The sequence below is a fragment of the Caretta caretta genome, chromosome 8 (genome assembly GCF_965140235.1).
Source record: "Caretta caretta isolate rCarCar2 chromosome 8, rCarCar1.hap1, whole genome shotgun sequence".
NCBI classification, from domain to species: Eukaryota; Metazoa; Chordata; order Testudines; family Cheloniidae; genus Caretta; species Caretta caretta.
Genome location: NC_134213.1, coordinates 52,970,308 through 52,978,057, shown reverse-complemented (window position 1 = coordinate 52,978,057; position 7,750 = coordinate 52,970,308).

Below are 7,750 nucleotides of genomic sequence, written 5' to 3'. Positions count from 1 at the left end.
TCTGTTTTAGTTCTGCAGCAAACCACACTGAATTCCATTCACCAAAGATTTAATCTACTAAATATGTTTTCCCTGTCCTTCCATCCACCACAATAAACCCCGATATTTACCCAGAAAAATTAACAGTTTTATGCACCGATTTTCACCTGTTTTTGTTGTAGTAGTAATAAACACAGATAAATTCCTGAGCAAAATTAAATAAAAACCAAAAACAAACAGCCCTCATTATGGAGTAACAGCTATTTCATGATGAAAAAAGAAAAACACAGTCCAATTAATGTTTTTATTCATTCACACCTTTAAAGGCCTGATCCAAAGCCCATTGAAGTCAATGAGAGTCTTTCCATTGACTTCAGCTGGCTTTGGCTCAGGTCCTAAATGACCATTTCAAATCAAAGTGATGAACATTCGCATACCGTTATCCCTTGAGTACCGGAATTAGGCTTTCCAGATAAGCTATATGAAGGGTAGCAGGTGCTGCAGATACACCCAGTGCCTAGTGGTTAAAAGGAGGACATGAGTACTTGGAATGTTAAATAGTTCCTTCTTCCTCTGGCCTGGATCAGGGGAAACCTGCGGGGAAATAATACCATTATTTGTTTCCTTTTACACTTGTGTGAGTTGCTATATAGTCTTATAGAGAAATACAAAATCAGACGAGTCAGTGCTTAGACCGAAAGCTGTCAGCCATGTGTGTCAATACATACAAAATAACCACCAAGTCCTAAATGAAATTTAGGCCAGTTGGGTAATCAGTAACATTCCTATGACAGGTTTCAGAGTAACAGCCGTGTTAGTGTGTATTCGCAAAAAGAAAAGGAGTACTTGTGGCACCTTAGAGACTAACCAATTTATTGAGCATTATTTAATTTATTTATTTATTTACAATTTATTTGAGCATTTCCTATGACAGCAAATAAAGTGTAAGTGCTCCCAGCTAAAATGAAGGAGATAAAGACCCTGATTCTGTGGCTGTAGGACAAGTTTTTCACTGAGAAGCAGGCAGGGTAGAAGGAAATGATGCAGAAATAGACAAGGTGGAGGAGTTAAGCTGAAGGGAGGGAGATACAAAAATGTGGTTAGTGTTGCTTGACTAAATATTAATTCCAAATGCTGAGATCCTGCTGATGGAACTCAAATGGTGGCTCTTTAAATACACATTTTCACCACCAGATGGCATTGCTCTCCTTCATAAGAAAACTGGTCTACATGTCCAAGAATGACCAAGAAAACTGTAGCAGGATTAGAATGCAGGTGCCCATCCTTTCTAGGGGCATACTCTGCCCTGTGAAGTAAATGAAGGAGGACCTTGGACAGAGATTCAAGCCACATAAGGGGCTTAGACATTCTCAGCTGCTTCAGAGGAAGAATTTTTCTGGGTTTAAAGACAATTTATGTTTAATAGTATGTGTTGGGGGTTACTCTAATATAAATGGTGGCTCAAACCACCATTTATATTAGAGTAACCTCCAACACATACTAGGTACTGTATGTACCTACAGAAAGCCTTCAGGGAGCTTACACAACCTAGAAGGGCAAAAAACAGATGACGGTTGGGGAAAGGAAGACAGTGTCGAGCGTATGGCTTATGTTATCCAGGAGGTCAGACCAGATGATCACAGTGGTCCCTTCGGGCCTTGGAACACATGAATCTGTTAAAGTGTTTAGGGTGGTCACAGACACAGGTCTTGTTAGGTTAATTTAAAAAAATATATAAACTACTGCAATTGTTCCCCCTTTTTTGCCATTATTCATTATTTGGCTTTGTTCTGTTAAATGCTAACTTTTTTTTTAAAAAGTAATTGTTATTTGGTTTTTTATATTTGGATGATTCTCTGTTTCTTTTTTAAATTGTACTGTTGCCTGCTTTCAATAGTTAGTTATCATTTAACTCTCAACCTATTTATTAAACTTTGCCTCCTTTTGGTCTGTTGTCATAACAGGGGAGGAAGGGTGGTCTTGTGGCACTTGATTGGGATTGATTGAAATTCAAATCCTAGCTCATACTGATTTCTAGAGCACTGGATCAGCCCCCATCCCCACCCCAAGCAGAAGGAAAGCAGATCTGATGTTAAATGGGAGTAGGATGTACAATTCTTTCTGGGGTTAACGATCAGAGTTCAGGGCCAGCTAGCTAACTTGGGGCTCATATGTCTATTGCTAGAGTTTAAGGCCAGAAGGGACCAGCTGATCATCTAGTCCCACTGCCTGTATAGCGCAGGCCAAAGATTTTCATCCAGTGACTCCTCTGTTGAGCCCTGTTCTGTCCTGGCACCCATGGCTGTAAGAGCAGAGCCCTCCCAGGCTAATTAGTTTGGCTTGGTGAGGTCACCGCTGGGTCTAAACTTAATAGAATCAATGTAAGCAGCTGAAGTGGTACAGGAAAGAAAAACACTGCACAATTTACAATGAGCACCTCAAACTCATGGGCAGGAGGCCCAGCTGGTGAGATTTCCCTCCTTCGCTTGGGCTGCACGTTTTCTCAGTCTAGAGAAAAACTCTGCAGCTTTCCACTAACATGTCAAGCTATTGCTAAAAGGCTCTAGCTAGCTTTGCCCCTGGAGAGGAAGGACAGAATGTCATTACTGCTATAGTTCTGGTGCTGATTTCACCTTTGTCATCAAAGAAGACTGGAGCAAACAAGGCTGGACTGAGCCCTCGACCATGCACCTGGTGCTGGCCTGGATATCTCACTTCTTCTTTTCTCTAACTGAAGAGGGCCCTGGGTTTTTTGTTGGTGTTTTTACTCTCTGCAGGGTCACTTCTCCATCATCTGGCTGGCATTACTGATCAACAAGAGTATTCCCCAGTACGTGTGTGTGATGGTGAACTAGCAATCACACTTGAGCTCACATTCCCCACCCTTCAAAGACGTTCATGCTTCTGTTACTGATGCATTTTGGACCTTATCCAAAGCCCACTGAAGTCAATGGAAAGATTCCCATTAGCATCAGCAGGCTTTGGCTAAGGCCCTTTAGTGGGTACAACCCACTGAATGTGGTAGCAGTGCTGAATTAACTGGGCCAAGAAGCAGTTGGAAAAAATCCCCCTGCTGCTAAAGACCAGAACAGCAACCCAGTGGAAAGCAGCACATCATTCTCCATGGCTACATCAACCCAACTAATCCTTTCCCCTCTCCATAGCTAATACTGATGCAACTCTGCTAGTGGTGGTAGTAGTGGGATCCCCAGTGTAAACAGGGAGTTGAGAGTTTCACCATTGTGCCACTTAACCTTGCTCAGATCAGATGTAGGGAATTTGGCGGTAAAAACTCGGGTGGCTACCTGCAACTTGGCTACTCCATTGCTACTTCCAGCAGAGTTGAAGAGGTGGCAGCAAGGATGAGAAATGTTCGGAAGTCTAGTCTGGACAAGGCTGAGGTTGGCTTAGGGTTAGAACATAGCAATTAGCTACAACAGGGCATTAGAAGGCTACAGTGAGGAGGCCTGAGAACTTAAGTGCCTCTGAAAGCTCCCCCTGAACTTGGCTCCAATGCTGATAGGTCATCGTTCCTTCATTTCACATTTTGGTGGGGAGAGTTTTTGGGAGTGCAAATTCTAGGAGTGCAAATCTATTTAGTCACTCGTTTCTTTTCAGTTTCCCTGCTCCAAAGGAAGCCTGAGGAACAGTGCTGGCCTTGCTGGTAAGGGAGACACTAATAGGCAATAACCTGTCTCAGCAGCTGTCAGTAGGATCAGTGGAGCTGGGAAGCATGTGAGTGCAAGATATAAATCCTAAGGATGTGGGATGCACTTGCAGGCCTTTGAGAGGGCATGATTAGTGTCACCATCTGAGCCTTTTACCTTATGGATGACTTCCGGAACCACACATGCCGAACCCATCAGCCTCTGCAGATCAGTCATCTAATCCGGTAATGATTTTTCCAGTTGCCGTTTGGGGTTGTCGGTGATCTGACAAGATTTCATCCAAAAAGCACACATGGAGAAGAACGGTCTCCATAGGGTTGGGGCTAGCACCTCTTGCAGACTTAGCAGGGATGAGAGTGCAACTCTTCACCACCATCCTAGACAGGGAGGGGAGCAGAAATTCAGCATGTGCCTGGTTGGTGGAGTAAGGAGATGAGGTGAGGACACCAGGATTTAATTTGGCTGCTGTGCTCTGGCATTAACCCTCCATAACAAAGAGGCTGCTGTGCATTTCTTAGCAGATTGGGATATCAGACCTTCCATAAGAGGGTTGTCAAGACGTCCATCCCTAAGCACAGAGAACGGGGTTCCGCTAAAGCAAACACTTTGGTCAGTAGGGAGGAGTGAGTGGGGAGCAAAGATTGTTATTGGTGCTCCAGTGTTTTACTGACAGTTTAATACCCAGTTCTGATTTTGCCAAGCGCTAGGAAGATACCTGCTGTTTGGTTCCAGGTGCCTCCTGCCTCAGATCATCCCTAATCAAATCAGGCTGTGATCCCAGCATTCTAATGCGGCACACCCTCACGTGTGACGGACGCTGTCTCACCAAGAGATGTCGGGGTGTGACAGCCGGTAATTTAACACAGGACAGTCCTCTGAACCTGGTGACTGCAGGTCCATCTCCAGCCCTCTAAGTACATCAGACCGTCCCTAATCCAGAGCCACCATCCGATTCCCGCAGCTGATCCTGCCCCCAGATCAGGGAGAGAGGCTGTGGTCTGACTCCTGACCTTCCCCCCCACAACTGAGAGAGGCCACTCTTTGACTCCGGCCATTGGGATGCAACAGATTCCTGCTGGTTTGAAACCCTCACGTGCAGGGCTTATGGAACACACTGGTGAGTGTGTGTTAGAGATCCCCCTGTGTGCCCAATCCACAGAGGGTAGGTGTCTGTTACAGCCCAAGCTGGGACACTGGAGTAGCTCATGCTTTTAGCTTTGGAGGTCGCCACTCCAATCCCCAGTGTTTCAGTCAAGATGCAGAGAGTTGCACATACCTGAGGCCCACCAGGTTGGTGTTTCCCCTACTCTTTGCCCTCCCCTGCACTGAAGCACTGATAACAAAAGAAGTCCTCATTGTGTCTATTTGTTGTGCAAGGGCCATTTATTCCGCTGTACCTGGGATCCAAACTCTTTCCATTTTATGTCTCTTTCTCCACTGCAGTTAATTTTTTGAAGAATAAACAATTTATGGGGAGGGATTTTATGAAATGGAAACATTTAAGGAGGGTTTGCCAGCCACCCCTTCTTCTCTGAGCCGTCAGCCTTTTATTTTTCCAGCTTGATTAAAAGCATCTTCTTTGCTTCCACTTTGCATTAAAAACCATTAAAACAGCTGTAAGCAATGGTTAAATTTTTTATTTCCCCCTTTTACTCCAAGCCACAAGCAGTTAAAACAACATTTCTTGTAAGGAGTTTTAGGCTATTGCAATCCTCACACAGGAGCAGAACCCTCTTCTACAATATTTTAAACACAAGGTGAATTATGACTAGGTTTCCCATATATCAAGAGAGCTAGGATTTTGCAGCTTCTCAATGCCGTGGAAAGGAGAGCTAGCTGTCTTCATAATCAGTACTGGATGTATTGAAACTACATGGGACTTTCATTTTCCTTTACTATATATAGAGGGCTTGGCTCCTTACTTCCACTCAAACTCTGTTCGGAGCAGGAGTTGGGTAACAGTAAAGGTGACTAAGCCTTCTTTGCACTCTTCATATTCAGGGGATAGCCAGCCCTCAGCATAAGTTAGAGCAACCTCAGGGCTGCTCTAACTTACACACAACTGCATATTGTCACAAGGGGCCAATCTGGCAGCTAAGGATAGCCAGAGCACAACAGTGGTTAGGCCACATACCCCTACCCGAGGGGTCAGGTGAGAGGTAGAAGACTGTCATCATGGCAGCTCTGTGCCAACCTGAGAATCCCTGTATGCCAGTGGAATTTCTTGGTGGACAGATCTGCCCAGTTATAGCACTGGAGTGGCATAAAAGGGCCATAATGCAGTGGACAATTGGGCTTAGAGTGACACTATATCAGAGTTCACTGCAGCCTCCTGCTGACTTCAAGGTGAATTCCTGTCCCTGAAAGTTTTGCTGACATGAGGATGGAGGTTCCATTCCTCTTAAGAGCTGCAGGCAGGAAAACAGCAGAAAGTTAGTTTAGCAGGCGCATATTGTGTTCAGGGAGACGGGCTGAGACCTAAGCACCGTCATTTCTCTCTGGGGAAGCCCCTGTGATCTCTGTATACCTGAGACTCCATGGCTTTTGGGGGGGCGTGTGCCTGGGTGGGGAAGAGGCGGGGCTGGGGGAGACCTGTTCTGTGCAACATCATCCCCAGGCAAAGTTGCATAAAATATGCTACGAAAATGGCACAGAATTCTGATTGTGTCAGCAGTAACTTGTGCTGATCTCCATGGGAAAGAAGTTGTAGGCGGCCTGGAGCAGCTCTGAGCTGTTCCCAAAGTCTTTAGGGTCCCTGCTGTGCATGGGGAAGGGAGTGCGATTACCTTCAGTGATTTGTCTGCACTGATACTTGCCCCAGCAGCCTTTCCTTACCAACAAACACTAGGCCTGGAGCTCCAGGCTTCGGCTCTTCTCCATGGCCCCCTGTGGGATTTGTACCCACTCCTATTTCCTTCCTCTAGGAACCAGCTAATCCAACTCCCTGTGTTGGGAATTCAAGCAAGGTGGCACTCCTGGCTCTGCTGTGGGCTTCCCACCCATCTCCCCTTCCTATCCCTCCACTGTAAAATGGAGGTAATGAGTCTGACCTTCTTTGTAAAGTGCTTTGAGATCTACCGCTGAAAAGCCCTCTATGCCAGCTAGATATTATTATTATTGCTGTTGGGAAGGGTTGCTTCCCAGTTAAGCACAGTGCGGTGTCAGCCGCCATCATTAATAGCAGCAGCAGCTCTGAGTGGATTTGAAGCCCAGGGACAGTTGAACAGATCTAGGGGGCAAGGAATGGGTAGATTGAGGGCCGTGCGTTGCACTCTGTTTTGCTGCCATGTTTGTACCTGAATCTCAGGGAGTGTAAAGCCGTATGTCAGAAGCACAGCAGCTCCTGGGAACCAAGACTGCAGAATTTCACACACATCTGGTTAGGCATGGTTCCTTAGCAAACAGCCAGATAATACACAAAGAAACCGCACCTGCCGGCAGATGTCAGGCAGTCACATCGTCACCCCTGCGCTACACCTGCGTAGGAGAGCCTTGTGAAAGAGGCACATGTGCGTGGAGGGGAGAAGATGAGGATTCTCTCCCTGGCCCCCATATGTTCCAGAGGATTAAGGGAGCCATTTCACAGTTGCTTCCGGGGTTGGATTAGCATTCACAGCCCATGCAACGTATTCCCCTGCTAGTACACATGCATCTGTGCAGTTGCTTTAATACCAGTCCCTTTGTGGTTGACATCACAGTATTGTTTAGTGGGCCCCAGTGTGCTGGGTGCTGTACAGACATGGTGGGAGACTGCTTATCTTCTAAACAGGCAAAACAAATGAAGGGTGGGAGGGAAAACAGAGGCACAGAGAGGAGAAGTGACATGCCCAAGGAACTTGCCTGTCCACTGTTCTCAAACCTCGCTCTGCTTGGGTGGATCTAACTAAGCTAGGCTGTTTGGGGCAAGGACAGTCATTGTGTTCGGTGTTTATACAGCACTGAGCACAATGGAGGCCTGGTCCATGACTAGGGCTCAAAGGGCTAGATCCACAAAGACTCAGTGCTGCAGCGCCCTACTTTAGGTCCCATCTGCGTGGGTGGAGACGGCTCGGGGATGGAGGGGAGGTCAAGGGGTGCATCTTCCCTGCCCTTGGCCCCAAGAA